We start from the raw sequence: 21,048 nt of genomic DNA, 5'->3' as shown, positions 1-21,048 counted from the left end.
CCCCCCCCCCCCCCGGAAGGCCCTCCAGGGGGCTGCTCCTTCAAGTATAGTCGGTGGACCAGGACGGGCCACACCTGGGAGCCGGTGAGCGCTGCAGTCTCAGCCCTCCACAGGCCTGAGCCAGAATCCGCATTTTTCACAAGCTGCCCTGGGAGAGGCACGGGTTGAGAGACGAACTCCCATCGGCCCTGCATCTGGGCAACGCAGCATCTCTCTGACCTTTCCTTACAATTTGCTTTAAAAGTTAAGTGTTAAAGCACACAGGCGAGCCAGACCACAAAACTCTAAGCTGGCAAGAGAGAATCCCCTTTCTAGGGACAGCTGGCTGTCTACATGTTTCAACAAACTGGCATTATCCAAGAGCGCTAATGGTCTGAAGTCAGGCTTAAAACTCAGCAAAAATAAACTTTCCAGGAAATTTCTGGCACACCCACTCTTCAAACCCATCATCTCAGGAATGTTATCCAAGCAGTGGCCTCCTTCCCCACGTCTAACTCCATTTCCCAGTTTAGGACAGTTCTTGTTCTGGCCTCGACCTGACAACATACACACACCCAAATGCCAGAACAGCGAAGCCGCATTCAGCAAGGGCTTTACGGAAGTCCTCGGCAAATCCGTGATCTCATTTTGGCACACTTCGTGTTCTACTCCTTAATGCAAATACTGGTTTAAAAGAATATCTTAAATCTGGGGGGCATCTGCTCTTGGTCCCTGGGATTCTGAGAGGGATGCTTGCAAATAGGAGAAGTAGAACCCGCGGTCACCATCTCCTTACGTCCCCAGCCAGTCAAGCGCTCAAGTCCTCCTTGAGGACGCAATCTCCAATCAGCCACCTCCTTTGGACCCGTTTGCAAACATTCATATTCATGAATGGATGGACTGCAGTGTGGTGGCCACTCCAGGGAGGGTGATGAGGCGTGATGCCTTCACCAGAGGAAACTCACGGCTCATAAGGGAGAGGTGTAGATGGAACGTATCAGTCAGGGTCTATCCTACTTATCTATTGCCGTGTAATGATCCACTCCGATCTTGGCAGCTTAAAGAAGCAACGATTTCAGTATGTTTCATAGGATCTGTGGGCAAGGAATCAGGAAGGGCTCAGCTGGACTTCTCTGACTGCAGCCTTTCCTGTACTGGCAGTCAGACAGGGGGTGTGGAAGCAGCAAGGGCTGGCCAGCAATCTTTCTCGGGACTTCCCTGGGTCGTCTTTCTGCGGGAGCCAACTTGGGCTTCCTCGAAGCATGGCAGTCTCAGGACAAACTTTGTACAAGACAGCCCAGGGCTCCAAAGGTGAGTGTCCCACGAGGATCAAGCAGAAGCTGTATTATCTTTTAGGACTCTTTCAGAAGTTAGTGTCACTTCCTCTTGAGGGAGAATTGTCAGAGTGTAAGACTGAATTGAGGGAGAATTGTCACACTGTAAGACGAGCACGTGGGATGGGAGATATCGTTTTAACCATCTCTGGAAAATACAATCTGCACTAGGGTTCCAGCAGAGGCTTCACAAAGGCACTAGTTGCAAAGACATAAGCAAGAGTATAGGGAAATAAGAGCTAAGTGAGGTATCCTGACAGGGCTGGTAGCAGAGAAATTGTCACTGCCCCCGTTTGGAAGGAACAGGAAGAGGGCGGGGTTCCAGGAACTCAGAGAGAAGGGCTCTCTGGAGAAGATAGGTGCCCTGACCTCACTCATCCCTCCCTCCAGTCTCCTGCCTGGGCTCCCTCTTGGCCAAACCCAATAGGAAGCCCACACTGACCAACCTCTGGGGAGCAAAGCAGAATGGAGAAGAGTGGAGAGTGCCTCTCCAGAGGCAAACAGAAGATGCCCAGCAGTAATAAATGTCTGCGATACAAGAAAGATTATCACCAGATGCCAGTAGAGAAGTATGTGACAGCAGTGCCTTTCTGCCATCGCTATGTAATGTCACAGAAATACAGACATGGCGTATGGGGAAAGTTCACATCACCAGCAGTCCTCTGGATGTCTGGGGTCCCACCCTTTCTCTTGGGGCTTAAGAGGGTCCGAGGCTGTTGGGAAGGGAGTTGTCCCCATGGGCAAGCCGGATAGGACGCACAAAGTCTCTGGGCACTAGCAGGAGTGTTTCTGGATGGACAGTCCACGGTGGTGGTCCACTAGGAAGGACAGATGTGTTCCTCAACACCGACGATGTGACAGTGGGATGGAGACCTGCTGGGATGGAGACTGGGTGGTCTGTGGCACTGTCTGACCTCCCACAGCAATGCTCCCATGACCCCTGAATGAGTCCTCTTCTGTCTGAGTGGTCCCTCCAGGCATGGCTCCCATACTGAACGGCATCAACCTCTCTCCCTCCTCATGTTCCCTCCAGCTCCCCTCTCCCCACAGTCCAGAGAATCCTTATCTAACCTGGGGGCAAGGGAGCCCAGTTTTTCATCTAGTCTTTCAAATTGGTTCTTTATCATACCAAATGCAAACTCAAAAGTCCAGGCTCTTTTAGCATCACGTTCTCACCTTTTGAAACTCAAAAGCCAAGATCTGCATTCTGTATGTGTGTCCCTTCCCTGAGGCACACAGTGTGGAATTGTTGGGGACTGGGGAGGGTCACTAGGTACGTGGTGGTGGTGGGTGGAGGGGTGTCCTAGAACAAAAGTATGATCAGGGTTCAAACTAAGAGGTGTAAGAACACCAAATACCACTAATGGGGGTGACCAGGAAATACTTCATTTGATTCTTTGAAGAATGGATACAATTTTAACAAGAGCTGGAAAAGGCATTCCAAGCAGACGAAGAGAAGGATGGTGAGAAACAGCACATTTAAGAAAGGAAGTTTCATTTAGATTGGAAGTGATTCTAGAACAGCAGGGTGAGGCCTGGTCCTGAAAGACCTTGAACGAAACCTTTTGTGTTGCATTTAAAAGCCACTGAAGGGTGTGCACACCGGTAGGGTGACCCGGTCTGAGGGGTGCTTTAGAAAGATGAGTACAGCGACAGCGTGCAGGAGGCCGACAAGGCGGTTAGGGTGTTGGACTCCGTTTAGGCGTAAATTCATCTGAGCCTCACACCCGTGGCTCTGTCACCATCTGGCTTCAAGTCCACAGGCAGGCTCGGCTGTGGTTTCTCCCTCATTCCAGACCTGCGTTTCAACTCCCTGGAGGGCACGCCCACCCACATTTCTACGTGCTCTTTAACTCAACGCACTGCAAGCCGAACTGTCATGCCCTCTTCCCCACTGCCCCCCACCCGTGGCTTCTCTCCGCACACCTCCCCCCATCCTCCCCTAGATGTGCTGAAGCTCCCCTGTCGGAAAGTTCATTTTCCTCAATCTCTCCACCTCCCCTGCTTCCCTTACCCCTCCCCCAGCTCTGTGGCCCCTTCCACTCTTCCCTCACCATAGGCAGATCCTTCCGAACCTCCCTTTCTTTCTTTTCCCACTGCCCCCATCTCCTTTTTATCCTTATTGGAGCTGTCAAGGTCAAGCCATCAGCACCTGTCCCTCTGAGGATGGGTGTCCCCGCTTCCAAGCTCAGCGCTACTCCCCCAGTCCTGCACAGCTCAGCCACAGTCTTCTCCAAACACTAAATCTGATCATGGTATTTCCCCTTTAAAGACTTCCTCTGACCATCCCACAGCCTATAGGAGCAGGAAAAAATACTTTTATCGAGCATTTAAAACCTTCAAAAGCTGACCCGGGTTCCTCTCCAGCTTTGTCCACTGTCCCCGGGGACATGCAGGAGTTGATATCCTGGCTCTCTGCACTGGGCCGGCTGCGCTAACCTTCCTGGAAGCTGCCGAGTGATGGGATTATGCCCCAGCTGTTTGGATTGGAAAGGAAGAGCCGCCAGGCACAGGGAAATCCCGGATGTGTGCGTCTGCTGGGGGTGGCGGAGGGAGGGGGAATGAGACCTGCCACGCAGTCAGATAAGGAGGCCTATGCTGCGGAAGAAATGTTTGAATTGTCCTACGTTTGAAGACTGGCAAAGAGGGGCGCCTGGGTGGCTCAGTCAGTTGAGCATCTGCCTTCTGCTCAGGTCATGATCTTGGGGTCCTGGGATGGAGCCCCACTTTGGGCTCCCTGCTCAGTGGGGAGTCTCCTTCTCCCTCTCCTTCTGCCCTCTGTCCCTCCCCCTGCTCCTGCTCTCTCACGCGCTCTCTCTCTCTCTCTCAAATAAATAAATAAAATCTTTAAAGAAAATAAAGACTAGAAAAGAAACAACAGATCTGGATAAGATCTTATTCTCTGAGGGGCTGCCCTGGTGAGCCCTCAGGTGGGTGTTTTTTACAGGCTCTTCCCATGAGACAAAGTACAAGGCTGCAGTTTCTTCTTGCAAGACTCAAAGCAGCAGGGAGAGCTTGGGAGGGCAAGTGAACTTTAATAAACTCTCTTATTAGGAAGAAAGAGAAGAAGGAATTCAGGGCCAATAGAATTGGTGATTCATAAGTAATTAAATTGTTTTTTCTTCTCTCTCTGGCTCTATTAAACAAACATAGACGATCTTAGTGAAACAAGTTTTGGCTAACTTTACGGGGTGCTGTTACCAGCACTAGAGTCAGGAGACCTGGCTTCCAGTTCCAGGTATGTCTCTAACTAGCTGGGTGATCTTGGGTAGTCCTGGCCCTTCTCTGAGCCTCAGCTTCCCTATTTATATAACCAAAGGACTGAACTCCTTTACACAAGTCCCTATATGCTCAATTCTACCTTTCTTCAATTTTAGGCCAGGAAAATAGTTCCCCTCTATTTATCTACCCCTGAATTTTACTTTTTTGAATTACTTCAGTCTTCCTCTTTATTTATTTTTTCTTCTCATTCTATCTGCTCAGCCAAGCAAGGCATAACACTTGTCCAGCCGTTTTCCAGACTCTTGACTTGGGTTTACAGAGTACGTTCTGCCCACTAACTCTGTTCAGGAGTGGAACCTCCTTGGCTAGGACTCCAGCAGCCAACAGACCTTGAAACCTAGCTGTCTAGGACCCTTTCCAGGCCTGAAGGAGATGAGACCCAGCGACTTTGATGCATGAGATGCCATGCTGGCTGTTACCGAAACGGTAGCATCCTCCAACAACCTTTCCCACTTGAATAACCCTATTTATGAAATTAATGTTTCACAGGGGAAAGTAAATCCAACAGTTATGGAAACTGCCCTAAAAAAAAAAAAAAAAAAAAAAAAAAAAAAAAAAAAAAAAAAAAAAAAAAAAAAAAAAAAGGCAGTGACCAAACTAAGGCCATGGCAGTCATTCTGATGGGAGGGAGATCATTCAGGCAGCCCCCCAGCTCAGCAGTCTTGGCGCAGTCTCAACATTTTCACATCTACTTTCAGGATATTCTTGGATCCCCTCCAGGTAATGGATCCCATGATAAGGGCCTTGATATTTATATGTTACCAAAGATCAGGATATTTATTCTTCAAAGGCAAACATCTAGATGCAGGAGTGGATTTTCACTTAAACATGATGTTTTTTTTTTTTTTTTTTTAGATTTTACTTATTTATTTGACAGAGAGAGCGAGAGAGCACAAGCAGGGGGAACAGCAGAGGGAGGAGAAGCAGGCTCCCCAACGAGCAGGGAGTCCGACTTGAGGCTCCATCCCAGGACCCTGGGATCATGACCTGAGCCAAAGGCATACGCTTAACCATTTGAGCCACCCAGGCGCCCCTAAAAAATGATGTCTTGACCATCACCTTAGCTCAGATGGAATGAGGAACCACTAACCACAGTACCGGGTACCCCTGAACAAGCAACTAGGTGTAGATGGCAGCATTTTCTTCATAAGAAGCCTGCGAAGCATCTTCTGATATTAAAGTGTGTCAGACAGACACCAGCTAAATCTAAAAGAAGCCAGAAAACTCATGCAAACTGAAAATACCATGTACAATGCAGATATGCTATCCTTTCAGCCTTACCTTATTCACCAACCTCTGATGACATGAGACAGGACCTGAAGAATGTTTTCAGACAAGTTGTGTGAAGCCTTTTTCTCCCATTAATAGTCCTTTCCACATACCGGAGTGTTCAGTTTCATTCATTAGCCCCACCTCTGCTCACCTGTCTTCAGTATCTCTGACCTCATCATGTGACAATACTCGTTGAGCATCTGTTACGTGCCGGGTCCTGTGTTAGGATGGCACAAAGTGGAACAAAACACAGTCCTGACCTGGGAGGGCTCGTGGTCCAGTTGGGGACAACTATACTTCAACAAAGAATGGCAAATAACAAGATGCAGGCCAAGAAAAGACACAGGGAAAGGGATCTCAGTCCTATAAAAAATCAAAGAGAATGGTCTGTTCTCAATAAACCATGGACTACCACTGCCAGGAGAGACTTTACAGATTATCTAATTCCAACCCCTTCGTTTACAAATTATGCCATGTTAAAGCTGGGGTCAATAGATTAATTTTTTCTCTTTTCCTGGTTGATGATTTAGTGTATGTTTCCCAAATAGTTTTTGGATGTAGCTAGAACGAAATCATAACTATACCATGGGAAGATATCCATTTTGTTTTCCAACCCAAAATACACAAGATCGATCTCATCCATATTTGTTAAGCAAGAAGATGATTATTCTCCGAAGATTGCGGCACTCAGTTCCCTGTCATTTGCTTTGTCTGTGTACTTTCAAGTAGTTCCTTATCCCACCTTCCTACCATGACTCTTTTTTTTTTTTTAAGATTTTATTTATTTATCTGACAGAGACAGAGACAGCCAGCGAGAGAGGGAACACAAGCAGGGGGAGTGGGAGAGGAAGAAGCAGGCTCCTAGCGGAGGAGCCTGATGTGGGGCTCGATCCCAGAACGCCGGGATCACGCCCTGAGCCGAAGGCAGACACTTAACCGCTGTGCCACCCAGGCGCCCCCCTACCATGACTCTTAACCACTGTGGCCCTTGACAGAAAACTCATCATATACTCACTCTACTCCCTATATTTGCACAGTGCTTTGGAGTTTAAAAAGTATTTAAACGCCACCGTCTCCATTTTGAGAGTCAAGTTGTAGGCTTCATCGCTTTAGAAGGAGGTGATAAGTACGAGGAGGTTCAGCATGGAGCTCAGCACATGGTCACAGGGTCAGGGAACAAGACCTACAAAGCCCGGTGAAGGGCGCCAGGATGCCTGGGACCGCTCTCGGGGGTGAGGTGACCAGAGGAGTCGCTGCCGAATAGATGTCCCTGAAGCCCAGTGGACTGGAAAGAAGCACGTGAATAAACACTTAGTGACTAACGTCTCTGTGCGGGGCGCCAGGCTAAGTGGTGCCAGAGATGAATAGTACGGCACCCCCTTCAAAGAATGTTTTGGATTGCCGTACCACTTCCTTAAGCCGCCGGGAGTAGAAGGCATGAGTGAGCAGAAGCCACAGGGCGGAGAGGAGAAGTAGGTGCACCGAATTCCTGAGCTGTGACCAGAGCGACTCCGGTGGGTTTGGAAGCACCCCAGCTAGTGACACAGGGAAGGAAAGAAGGCACCCAGTCTCCTCGCCGGACGGCCAACCCAACCCCTGGACACAGGTGGACGACAACCTGCCACGGGACTGGTACACTTGAACCCCTCCCACGAACACCTTGTAGGTTGAACCCTGGGGCAGTGCTTCATTGCAAAGCCATTAAGTAGATTCTCATGAGTGAGTTTCTATCCACTTTATAGACAATGGGATTTTAATAACGTTTACTGTAGGCTGAGAGAGGCCAAAAGGACCATGTGTGTGATAGTTAACACTTGGGGCTCCATGGCTGGGCGCTAGTGGGGAAGCAGAGGTGCAGATAAAGGGAGCTGAGCGGATGACTGCAGAGGGGGGCCAGGGGGCTCCGGCCGGCAGGACTGACAGACAAGCGGCTGACCACCTTCGTGTACATGAAGGGTGAGAAGAAATTTCCCCGGAATCTCTCAAATCAACGTTAGAAGGGAATGGAGGTGGTCGGGGCTGTGGGAGCCCGATAGAGAACTATCACAAGCCAACCGTGAAGGCAGAAACTTCGGAAAGACGGGCAAGTTTGGAATTCGCTCAGTTCAGACACTGAACTAGCGGTTGAAGCGGCAGGCCCACCAGGCAGCGCGTTGCTCCATCTGGACGGCAGGTTCTCCGAGCTCCGGAGCTCCGTTAAAATAGCCCCTGGCTCTGCTCACCAGATTGGCGGCACCCTCAGGGCAGATGGCGGGGGAGTGGGGGTTCTGTGCTCCGCCCAACCTCACCTCCCGGCCTCCTTTCCCACTGCTCCCCGCCCCCCACTGCTTCTCTCCCGCAGAGCCCCTGTCCAGACCCGTCTCTGCAGACCTGTTGATATCCTCCCCATCCTTGCAGACTCACCTCCCACGCCACCTCCTACAAGAAGCCTCTCCTGATCCATCCCCCAGAGGGTCTAGGCTCCCTCCCCATAGCATGTGCTTCTTTATGACTTTCATTTCACCCGGTAGTACAACAATCTGTGTGTTTGTCTGAGCTCTGACCCCACCCGTCCTTAGAGAACTTCAAGGGCAGGGACCCGGTCTCTTTCATCTATGTATCTGAAGCACGAGGACAGGAACCAGGGTGTCATCGAGGCTCAGTTACAGCCAATGTATACCTGGGACAAAGCTTCTGTGATTCTTCCGAGGTTGTGAGCTGGGCTCTGGACGCAGACAGCTCAGACTTAACACTTGGCTCAGTCACTAGCCAGGAGCCTGAGGGCAACTGACTTCAACGCTGTGCCTCAGTTTTCTTATCTGTAAAAAGAGCATAACAGGGCCTACCTCAAAGGGATTGTGTGATGGTCTAGGTAAAAGCCCTAGCGTACTGTCTGGACACACTGAGTGTTCAATAAATGTAGGGAACGATTAGGAATATGGGACAGGGGCGCCAGGGTGGCTCAGTTGGGTAAGTGTCTGCCTTTGGCTCAGGTCATGATCCCGGGATCCTGGGATCGAGCCCTGCATCAGGCTCCTTGCTCAGCGGGGAGCCTGCCTCTCCCTCTCCCTCTGCCTGCTGCTCCTCTTTCTTGTGCTCTCTCACTCTCTTGTCTGTTTCTGTCAAATAAATACAACCTTTTAGAAAAAGAAACAAGGAAAAAATGACTGAAGTGAGATACTGCCATCCTGTTCACCACAGTCTCCCGGGGGCAAAGCTGTCAATGTCCAGCGAGCACCCTAAAGGAGGGCTGTGAGAATCCCAAGAGGGAAGCAGCCACCTCTGTGCATCCAGAGAACATCTGGGGGCTGGGCGGCTTCACAGGGGAGGTGATGATTGAGCTGGACCCTAACAGGTGGGTGGGAAGAAGTGTGTCAGAAAGGCAAGGCGGGGGGGGGGGGGGAGCCTGGGTGGCTCAGTCGTTGAGCGTCTGCCTTCAGCTTAGGGCGTGATCCCGGCGTTCTGGGATCGAGTCCCACATCAGACTCCTCCGCTGGGAGCCTGCTTCTTCCTCTCCCACTCCCCCTGCTTGTGTTCCCTCTCTCGCTGGCTGTCTCTCTCTCTGTCAAATAAATAAATAAAATCTTAAAAAAAAAAAAAAAAAGACAAGGCGGAAGCTAGTCCAGGTACAGAGAGCAACCTGTGCAAAGGGACAGAGACCTGACGGTCCACACTTAGAAAATGGTAAGGTCCGCGAGCACAAAGGGCCCTGAAAATCAATCCACGGTATTCTAATACTCATGTAGACTTTATTTCAAATAGAAACATTTCTATTGAATTAGGAATGCATCCTAGAAGAGATCATCTTATTGCTAAAATAAATGTTCTTTCCTTATTTTTTCCCAAATGATTTGATGGTTACTTTTCTGAAGTAGAGTTTTGATTTCTAATGGAAAACAAGTGACTTCAGCAAGTCCCTTTGGGCCCAGGAGAGAAAACTAAGGCAGCCCAGGATCAGAACGATTCAGTTAGCTCGAGCTAAGAGCAACCCCCTCGTTCTCGCCGGACTCCTCTGACACGGAGTGATTTGGGCTCTTCAAAGCCAGCAAAGAGATAACCCAGAGCTCCCAAACTCAACAGGAACGGGCACAGAACTCATTATTTCCTGTTTCGTTTGTTCCTTCGATTATTCTTTAAGCAATGGAAGGCAAATGCAGCCAGAGGCCTCCTTCATAAGAACACAAGGGGAGGAGGAAATTTTGTTCATAACTTTGCTGGGAGATTGTTTGGCCAAGTGCAGTGACTGGAGGTCAGAAAATACTTTTTCTTTCTAGTACAGAGAGGAGATGAGACAAAGTCTTGGCGGCCCCAGAAACAAAAGAAACACACACACACACTTTATGTCAAACTAGACTGAACTCCCATTTCTCGAGGTGGGATTGTAATCTCACAGATACGACAGAGTCAAAGCTAAGGTCCCACGACATTGTGTGGTATAGGTCAGTGATGTGTGGTCCCTACCGAATTAACTATTTAAGCAGCTTTTATTTGTCTAGAATTTACGAGTAGCTCTTTCCCTCCAAAAGCAACATGGCCTGTTGGAATTAGATCTATTGTTTATTTGGCTGTTTTCCTCCTGGTCTCAGGGCCTGGGTGGGGCTGAGGATCCTGAGTTGCAGGCTGTCAGGGAGAGCCAGCCCTTCCTACGGTTATGCTCGAGCCAATACATTCTCCGTGCTTGCTTTCAATGTGTTCTAGAGAACCGCGCCCTGTCAGTGTGAGCTTGAATAAATCACTTCTCTCTCCTAGACCTCAGTTTTCTCATCTGTTACAAGCAGTTATGGCAGGGTGGGGGTGAGGACTAAGATACCTTGAGATTCTTTAAAATTGTCTCATTTCATTGATCTGGAAAAGGGGGCCCTTTCTATCATTTTGGTTTAAGAATATTTTGTGGGGGCAGGGGATTGTGGCTCCTTGAGTTTCTTAGCAACGGACCCCAGTGATTATGGGGCAGGCAGGGTTAACCTGGCAGTGAAGACAGCTACGCAGAGACCGTGCCTGCTTTCCAGGACCAGAAGTGTCGTGCATTTTAAACTTGTATTATGGAGACATGCAAGGAGGGCAAGAACACAGACAGAATAAAAGGCTGAGATGAGAGTCTAATCTCCTAAATTAACTCACTGAGATTGTGACCAGGGCACATCCATCTCAGGTCCTCAGTTTACTTGCGGGTGAAATGAGCATGATGCACAGACCCTGTCGGGGTCCAGAGGGCCCCTGCCTCCTGGTGTCCCTGCCTATCAAGTGTGAGCAGCACCTGGGACTGATTTCTTCTTTTTTTTTCTTTTTTTAAGATTTTATTTATTTATTTGACAGAGAGAGACAGCCAGCGAGAGAGGGAACACAAGCAGGGGGAGTGGGAGAGGAAGAAGCAGGCTCCCAGCGGAGCAGGGAGCCCGATGCGGGGCTCGATCCCAGGACCCTGGGATCACTCCCTGAGCCGAAGGCAGACGCTTAACAACTGAGCCACCCAGGCGCCCCTGGGACTGATTTCTATCAGTAAAATCTGGCGAAGGCATGGGATGTCACTCCCATGATCGTATCATAAGATGGTAACACTCACTGTACTAGCAGAGTGTCTACGGACTGTCTCCCTTGCAGGCTTTGATACAATAAGCTGCCATAGAGAGAGGTCCCCGTGGCAAGGAACTGAGGCTGACCTCTGGCTGGTAGCCCGCAAGGAGCCCTCAATCCAAAACCCTCAAGGAACTGAATCTTGTCAACAACCCCATGAGCTTGGAAGTGGATCCTTCCCCCATCAAGCTTCGAATGAGACCCCATCCCCAGCTAATACCTGGATTAGAGCCTAGTGAGAGACTCTAAAACAGGGGGCCTGGCTCAGCTGTGCCTGGACCCCAGACCCACAGAAACCGTGAGATAATAAGCGTGTGTTGTTTGAAGCCACTAAGTTTGTGGTAATTTCTTACATGGTAATAGATAGCTAATACAATGAAGCAGTTGGAAGCTGACATCCTGTGAGTGGGATAATTATATTCTTATGTTATCAGCATTACACACATAAATAAAACTACTCCATTATGACATAGACAAACACATTGTAAGCTGCTGTCACTGTACAAGGCTGAGAATAATTTATCTTTCTAGAACTCCTAGGGTACCTGTTCTATATTTAGATTCTCATTTAATCAGGCCTCATTTCCAGGCTTCTTCCTGCTGATTGCAAGCACCATACTCTCTCTCTCTCCCTCTCTCTCTCTCTCTCACACACACACGTCCACGTTCACACACGAGTCCTGCATTACACTGAATTTAATTAGGTATCAACCTGAAATAAAATGGCTCCAGCAGAAAAGCAGACTCCTCTGAGAGAGATTCTAAAGACATGAAGCGAACGGCTTTAGTATCATTATTTGTTAGTGTTGGTTCTGAAAGAGAGGGTCAAGTAGAAAAATCTGCCAAAGTGAATGAAGCCTGAGGAAGAATTAGTCTAGCACGAGGCCCCCATTTTGCACTAAAAAAATAGGGCTGCTTGTATTTTAATAGCAGCTAAAGATATTGGGCTTCATTCTATGTACAGATTTGCTCGGAATGTGAAAGAGCACTAGCAAGCTGTGTGTTATCTGCCACATTTTGTTCCTTTCCAAGCCTGCTTTTCTGGAATCCTGACATCCTCTATAAATAAAATCAACACTACGAGCTGCCTCATTCTGGACAGGAAAGGAACAGGAGCAAAGTTTGGCTAGTGTCTGAGGTGGTTGGTGGCTGTTTGGAACGCTCCAGAGCGCTGCTGAGGAAATATGGCCCACACACGTCTAGTATGAGGAGGGGCCAGCCTGTACTTGTACTGCAAGGGCCTTTGGTGCTGGGAAGGAGCCCGATGCTCTGGGTTCCAGGGGAGTCTGACAGGTGCTGCCCCTGCAGGAGACCAGGGAGCAAGACCGGTCGGGGCCTGAGGAGGGGCAGACATTCTGAGAGGCGCACCGGGCTTGGGGGAGCTCAGGAAATGTTTCTGAATGACTGAGCGGAGCAATGATCCCTGCCCTGAGAGGCCCCGCAGCTGGAGTCTCCCCTCGGGCTTCTGCTGTGTCGTCCAAGGAAGCGTGAGCTCCACCACCGCCCTTCAGGGACACCCCAGACAGGACAGGTGGGCAGGACCCATGCAATGCCCAGCTAGAATCTCCTACAGACAGGCCGGGGGGAGGGGCGGGGAGCAGTTCATAGAGCCTGGGGGAATTTCTGGTGACGCCTCCAAAACCCTAGCAAAAGGCTGAATGAGACAAGGGACTTGTGCTCCTTTCTTGATGAACTGGCTTAAGCTCTAGAAGTCCCCTGCTGCTTGTGAGCCCCGCAGAGGCCCTGGGACTTCCAGCGCTAGGAGAGTGTGAGGTGCCCCTCTCCTTCAGCAGACGGACCCTGCACACGGGCCCTGCGCCCAGCACTCTCGTGGCCCGCAACGAAGGGCTGGCCTTGGCTCACCGCCCCCCACCCCGTCCCCCCAGTGGCGGCGGGACCCCCCGGGGCGCAGGTGGGCAGCGTGGGTCTGGGCCCACTTTTCCGTGGCCCGTGGCCGCCTTCTGCAAAGCTCCCCCCCAACCCCCGCCGCGGCGCCACCGTACCTGGCCCTTTGCCATCAGCTGCCAAAGAATTCAGAAAATCAAGTTTATTTCCCCGACGGCAGCCAGGGCGCCCCTCTGTGCAGCCAGGTCGCTTAACCGGTGGCATCCCGGCAGAGGCTGGGAAGGTCGCTCCGCGGGCGCCCCGGTTCTCTCCCCAACCACCACCAGCCAGCGAGCCCCAAGACATTGGCTTCCCAAGCGTCTGGTCTGTTAAAGGGGATAAATCAATAGGCATCTTGAGTTCGGAGGGTGTGTTTCCTTTTATCCCCCTGGGCAATGAACCGATGAATGGTAAGTCCATTGCTTACCTAGCCCAGCGCGGTCCTCGCTCGCCCGGACAAGTCCAATTTCATCCTGACTTTTCAGCACCACCACCTCCTCTCCACCACCAGAGTCTTCCCAAAGCCCCAGGCTGATCTGAAAATGCCCCAGGGCTTAGACGGGATTCTCAGGAGTCTGGGGCACCTGCAGATGAAATGACATTACCATTATTGTCCTTGATCAGGTTACGATTTCCTGAAATGATTTCAAAATATTGCCTTGCAAAATTTTTCGGTTTTTTGTTTTTTGGTGATTGAATGGGAAAATAAATGTCCTTTTTTCTTTTTTTAAAAGGAAACCAATAAAAGAAAACCGGCAATATAGAGTAGACACATGCTTACAACACACACCCCCTCCATTCTCTTTCTCCACTCCTAAAGTAATGCTTAGGAGAGATGGATAGGCGCAAACCTACCACCACATGGAAGAAAGTTCAGTAATACCTTCACATGGAAACAGTCACAAAGAGGAGCGCCTGGGTGGCTCAGTCGCTTAAGGGGCTGCCTTCAGCTCAGGTCATGATCAGGGGTCCACTAGTCCGGCTCTCTGCTCAGCGGGGAGTCTGCCTCTCCTTCTCTTTCTGCCCCTCCCCCCTCTTTCTCTCAAATCAATCAATCATTCAATAAAATCTTTAAAAAAAATAGTCACAAAGAGCATCATAATTTGTACCCTCATTATAAAATACTGTACAGCACAATAATTTGAATTATGTAGTCACGAAGCAAAGAAATCGGTAATAGAATCTGGTCCATTGCTTGCACATTATGCATGTTATAAAGTTTTCACAAACACTGAAAAAATAATAATGATCTATAGGGGTTAAGCAGAAGTCTTTTTTTCTCTACCTCTTTTTTTTTTTATCGTGAGAACTTAGAGATGCCACTCAGTTGTTCTGTGACTAAAGGAAGCAAATATAAATCAACGCCCCATTTGCTCACAGACAGCATTCTTCTCTTTACACACATGCGTGTGCCTCCTTGCACGCATGCATACGCACACACATACACATACACACACACCCCTACTTGAGCGCTTGGCCCACTCAGCTTCCCCATAATTTCACAAAAGAGTAACTTTAATGTTTTCTGCTCGTAGGGAGCCAGTGGGCACGCCGTGGGCTGGATACCTGCACCAGAAAAGGCCCCAGACGCGTAATCCAATAAGGGAGCCACTTGAGCTGAACTCCCAGCAGGAGCAGGAGGGAGGCCTGGAGAGGTTACAGGTGCTTTTTATCCGACCTCGCAGGAGAGCACCGACTTCCTGCTGCTAGAAATTCGTCTGCAAAGTTTTTCCTCTTTCAGACAGGGAGCTGGAGTCCAGGAGACACCCGGTTGATATGATAACTTGATTAAGGCTGGGACAGATGACATGGAGCCCCAAGTCGGCTCAAAGGAATCTGTGCTCTCCTCTTTAACCTCTCCTCGGGAGCCTACAAATTATATCTATTAATGGATCAGCCCCCTGGCATCGCACAACTACGGTGTCTGCTTAAATGTGTGTCAATCATTCACAGGGGCCTTTGCGGGATTCCCACCACATTTTCATTTCTCTTCCCCCTTTAAAAAAAAGTTTAACCTGTTGGCTCGTTCTGACAATGGCTCACAGCCCGCCTCCTCCTCTGAAATCACTTTGGAGGGAGAAGTCGAGTTTGCCTGCCAAAGTGTTCAGAGAATCGTTGAAATGGGCCTGGGGCAGCTGGAACGTGTCCAGGGGAGGGACCTACAACAAGGAAGGGTTTGGAAACCACGTTCAATGAAGCATGGATGGAAAAACTGGGGATTAGCCTAGAGAAGAGAAAACACAGAGAGAACTGGAGATCTGAAGAAGTACTTAGGGGAAGAAGGATGGGAGTTTTCCGTGGGCCCCGAGAGAACCCAGGGAGAGACAGGCATTCACAAAGTGCCAGCAAAGTGCCTGGATGAGAAATGGGCCACGTGCTGGGGCCGCCCCGGGCGGATGTGAGGAGATCGGTAGGGTGGCCACAGCTGCAGGAATCACGGCTTCCTTCCCCGTGTCTGAGCCGGGAGAGAGCCAGCCAGCCACGAAAAAGCTGGGACGCTTCAGCTCCAAATATTGCGGGGGGGTTTTAATCGAGGATTAATTGAACAAACAATGCGACGTAGAGATTTTTAAGCATACTGTTCAATGAGTTTTGGCAAGTGTAACCTATGTAACCACCACCCGGGTCAAGATTCAGAACATTTCCATCAACCCAGAAACTTCCCTTGTGCCCTCTTTCTGGGCAAACCACCCCCCTCCACCTCCAGGCAAGCACTGTTCCTATTTCTATCACTCTCCATGAAGTTGGTCTGTTCTAGAACTGCATTTAAATAAAAGCATTCAGTATGGACTCTTTTGCATCTGGCTTCGTTCACTTAGCATGCTTTTAAGATTCATCCATTTAGTTTGCTCCTTTTTATTGCTGAGTAGTATTTTCTAGTAAGGCTATAATGAATTTTGTTTGCCCATTTTCCTGCCAGTGGACATTTGGCTTGTTTCTGGTTTGAGGCTATTATGAACACAGCTGCTATGAACAGCCTCACACGATTTTTCATTGCTGGGGAGTGTATATTCCAAACGCCATTTCGAACAAGACTGCAAAGCAAGAAAAGCCTGAGGTCATGAGAAGCGCGGTCTTTAGTCAAGACAAGCAAGAGTTTGGGGATTTAGTTTCTGGCTGTCTGCGTCCCCCCAGAAAAGCACAAGTTGTGTCCCCATTCCTCCCACCAGTGAGCAGGAGGCAGATACCAGGACCTATCCAGGGCAGCCTGGGGTCCTTCATGAGCAAGAATACCTATTTCAGCCAAATGGGTAGTGGTCATCATTCGAGTTTACTTAGAACGTTTGAATTCCTATCTGCAGGGCTCTCACTATGAGCTAGGTCCCGTGCATGCACGAGGTGCTACGGGGAAGAGGGATGAATTTGAATTTGCTGAGCCTCTGACTTTGGAGCGCTTGTAGTCTGAAAGGAGAAATAAAATGAGTAATTAATTATGAAACCATAGCTCAGTGTTCAACAAACACTTACGGGTCAGCTGCTGCGTGGGTATGCTGGGGACACGGTCAGACAGCCTTAGGTGCGAAAGCTGAATGCACTCCTCTCAGTGCTGGGAAAAGCCTCCCACTCCTGGAGGTTGAGTCCCCATCCAGAAAAGAGTGCATCAGGCCAAGGGACAGATTGGATCTGGACTTGAAACTGGTATTTGAGACCCCAGATCGGCTGTATCACCTTGGGACACAGAACCCATCTATGCCATCTGCTGTCATGTGTACTCACGGCCTCACTTCAGGTGGTTCTGAGCATGACTTTGGCACTAAAGCTTTGAAGGTCACATCATGGCCATCAAAACACAGAATACTGGTGCTGGACGGCCCTTTAGAGTTTAGTGTCCACTCTATCCCCGGGACAGATGGGGAAACTGAGGCCCATGCTAAGAGAAGTTACATTCCCAATGTCCTAGAGCAAAAATGTTTTCCTTCCAGTAAGTTCATTCTTCTGCTATATCGGTCTGCTATTTATTATAAAATTCTTACTATATGACAGAGACCTATTTATAATGCCGTTATTGGAGGGATAAGATTAGCACATTTCTATAGTCTCAGCAGGTTAATCTATCAGACTTTACCTGTGAACAGCTGTTACATTTGGAGAAACATATTTTAATCCAAAAGTTATCTAAACTGTGTGATAAAAACAGTAGACCACGTTATGATAGGGCCTTATGTGATTTGGGCTCATTTATCGTCTGTGAGAGGTTGTTTATTTTTTTAATTATTAGGCTTTGGGGTTATTTCCATTCATTTTTCTATGCACAGATTTGACAACTGTGTAATTATAGAATACTGTATACACTACTTTATGTTTTACTTTTTTGCATGGAATAAAGCTTCCTTACTTTGGCCAAACCACTCTGGCCTTTAAAAACATCTATGTAGGGGCGCCTGGGTGGTTCAGTGGTTAAGCATCTGCCTTTGGCTCAGGGTGTGATCCCGGCATTCTGGGATCGAGCCCCACATCAGGCTCCTCCACTGGAAGCCTGCTTCTTCCTCTCCCACTCCCCTTGCTTCTGTTCCCTCTCTTGCTGGCTGTCTCTCTCTCTGTCAGATAAATTAATAATAATAATAATAATCTTAAAAAAAATAAAAACAAAATAAAAACATCGATGTATATATTACAAGGAGGAAGAAAAAGTTGTGAATATATTAAAGTTCCGTACTATCTTCCAAACAGTTATTAACAGATTTCTGTAAAAGAAAAAAAGACATGAATTTGGATTTATGCAAATTTGGTGGAAAGTCATTTAAAATTAATTTGCAAATCAGAGGGAACAAAGAGCAATGTTCATGATTCTTGCTTTGTGATTTTTCAGTAATACTAAAAGTTATAAAGTCCTTTGGACATGCACAACATTTTACATTTTTCAAAACATCTTTATATCTTTTTTTTTTTTTTTTTGCTGGAACTTCAGACAAAATGGGCAAGGCGTGTGTTATCTCCATTTTGCAGATTAAGAGAAAAGAGGCCTCGAGATAAGTGACTCATCCGTGTTTACTTAGGTAATAGGCCCACGTGGTTTCCACCAGCTACCCTTTGCCCACAGAGCAATGCAGCACCTTGCACCGGCCCCTCCAGCACCCAAGGGAGACCCAAAGAACAGTACCATTCACAGATCAGTTCCTTTTTGAGTTAATCATGACATCTGTGATCACAGAAGATTGTTTTTAAAAACATAGATTCATTTCTGTGTCTTCTGCCAGAACAGGGCTAACTACATAATGCAGGACCCGTGCAAAACAAAAGCGTTGGGCTTCTGGTCCAAAAAGCAGGGAAAAAAGTGCCATTAAATGTGCCGGAATATAAAGCTCTTCCCTTCCTTCTGTGGTCTCTCTCTCAACTTGTCGTGGTGGGTTTTATTTGCTATTTAATGCCATTTTAAGTAAAGAGAAATCAAAATTTTACAGCATTTGCATGAGTCTTACCATTCCTCTGCAGATTGTCCAATGCCAGATTTCAGTGCAAATGTAAGAGCATCTAACCCCGAGGCAGAGTCGCCAAAATGTAGAACTTGGGCTTCGTAGCCCATACATGCATATGTGTGCAGCTCTTTCCAGAACAGTAGAAGTGCTGCTCTGTGCTAACTCAACTGTTTTTATGCTACTGCGTAATACACACATATTCTCCCACCCTTCTCCGCCTTTGGTTCACCTCAGAGGCTGCCGGGAAGGCAGACATCCTCTTCTCTCCCCCTTTTGTTCCCTCACGGCCTGACTGGCTCATAGGGGGCAGTCACGTGAGCAGGAACGGTGTGACGGGGCTCTCCGGTCCGTCGTGTTTCTTAGCAGCCATTGCCTTCTCCTGGCGTCCTTCCATTCTGGTTTGAACAGAAAGCACAGCCTCTCCGGGCCATGAGCGCCCCAGGCAGTGGTGACACAGGGCACTTAGCTTGCCGTGACTTTCACTGAACTCCCGCAGGGAGTGCATGGAGAAGGCGCCGTGCAACGGGGCAGCAAGGAACCGTGTGGACAGGCGTAGGGCACATAGCACCCTTGCTCCCACATTTTATTGGACTTCGCTTATAAAACAGAAGTTCAAAGATGAAAGTATGAAGAACGTCAAGGTAGTGACGCATTTAACCACGCCCTGTGGAGCCCAGAGTCTGCCGCCACTGTGCGGATCACGTGCCCCAGACACCAGCCCTGGTCAGAAATCAAAGTCAGCTTTGATTGTTACCAGTCTAGAGGCTCTGAGGGTACACCCGTGTCTCTCAGGCCTGAACAGCAGCCAAATTTATAGATGAGTGCCAGGGTGGACCCCCTTCCTCACGACGCCCCTGGAACTGAGAAGGCTCAGGGGAGGCGCTCCCCATAGGGAAGATGGAGTATCCATTATGGCGCCTTGCAACAGCCATGTGCCCGCCGCTGGGTGACTCGGGACCCAGGAAGGAAGGAGTGCAGATGAATCCACGGGTCACAGCTAGAGTCCAGTGAAAGGAGAAGTCTTGACCAAATGAAATGCTATCATGACCAACCATTCGGGAGGAAATCCAAAATGTCACCACAATCTAGCAGCGCCCTTCAGGCCCTAAAAAATAACATTTCCAACAAACTCCTCTCTGAAGATATCTCTCGGGCACACTCACCCACACCCACACCCACACCCACACACACACGCGCGTGACGTGGCGCCCCAGGACAACTGTGGTTGAGGGGGAAAAGGCAGGGGGGATCTCAGTTCCAGCCACAGCTCCTTTCCGTCCTTGACGTATGACTCCGGTCGGGTCACCTAACCTCCCCGAAGCTCCGCCATCTTAGCCGTGTCATGCGAACAGTGATTCCAGACTCAGAGGGAGGCCGCGTGGGAGAAGTCAAGTCAAGAATGTCCACAGAGCAGGTTGTGAGGCGAAGAGCGCGTGTGCGTTGCACGGGCATGTTGGTATCCTGTGTACAAACGGTGTATATCACACACAGACCCCGTCAGGAAATTTCACTCCGGGGCAGAGTGATTTACAAAGCCCGCTCAGAAGTGGAGTCAATTAAGGTCAGCTTTCTATGTTGCTAAACAACAGGGGATTCTGGGTTCAGTAACGTTGAAAGGCAGGCCCAACACACCCCTTGAAACCGGGCTTTTGAGAGGGTTCAAAGGAAGGGGAAACAAAAGCCTCTCTTTGTGATGTTTTCACTCTTCCTTCATTGTCCTCTTTCACCCTCCAAGGGCCTTCATGTAAAGAAAGGGGCTGCTAATGTGGCGAGTGGGAGTTTAAAATTGTCCTGGGCCAACAATGTTGGCACATTCTGCCGGGCCTCATTACAGAATCATCTGAAATGCTTGAGAAGTGTTTCCCACTCATTAGCATAAATAGCAGAAAAACTCTTTCACAAACAAAGCAGGTTCCATCTGCCCCCAGTATGTCCTCACCTTGACTTCAAATGGCCAGTCCCTCCCCCAGTACAATACCGGGGGCGCCGGCCTCCGAGGCCCCAAGCACCCCACTTCAGAGTGGCATTCAGTGAAATATCAACACGGTAACCTGCATGTTTATTCATTGGCCAGCCCCTGCTTTTAATGGAGTCCCTTCCCCATTGTGGACACTTGATTCTTTCACAGACCTAAAGGGAGAGGCAGAGAGAGAGGCTTCCTTTCCGAGCTGTTGGGGTCCTTAGCAACCCACACCTTGTGAGTGGGTTGACCAGGCTAATTAGGTTTGTTCTGCCTTTTTGGCCCAAGCGCATTTTGTCAGGTATTCTGCTCTGGGATTAAAGAGTCATTAATCACCCCGGGCTGACGCTGACAACGTGGCTTTTAC

General features: G+C 49.0%; 1 long non-coding RNA gene across 4 annotated transcripts in view; it reads right to left on the bottom strand.

Annotated features, from left to right (window-relative positions):
* Nucleotides 1–1,360: 1,360 nt before the first annotated feature.
* Nucleotides 1,361–21,048, bottom strand: part of LOC103676000 — a 32,057-nt gene continuing 12,369 nt past the window's right edge. For 3 of the 4 annotated variants that reach the window (XR_005832207.1, XR_005832208.1, XR_571970.2), the window contains 3 exons: nt 13,732–13,888; nt 13,424–13,630; nt 1,361–2,186 (listed from right to left, as the gene is read on the bottom strand). This is a non-coding gene — a long non-coding RNA (uncharacterized LOC103676000). Of the gene's footprint in view, nt 2,187–8,526; nt 8,666–13,423; nt 13,631–13,731; nt 13,889–21,048 lie in introns of all 4 variants that reach the window. The other variant, XR_005832209.1, reaches the window with a different exon arrangement.

This window comes from Ursus maritimus, unplaced genomic scaffold (genome assembly GCF_017311325.1).
Source record: "Ursus maritimus isolate PB19 unplaced genomic scaffold, ASM1731132v1 scaffold_4, whole genome shotgun sequence".
NCBI classification, from domain to species: domain Eukaryota; kingdom Metazoa; phylum Chordata; class Mammalia; order Carnivora; family Ursidae; genus Ursus; species Ursus maritimus.
The sequence above is the reverse complement of the archived record's forward strand: the minus strand, read 5'-3'. Positions and strand labels throughout refer to the sequence as shown.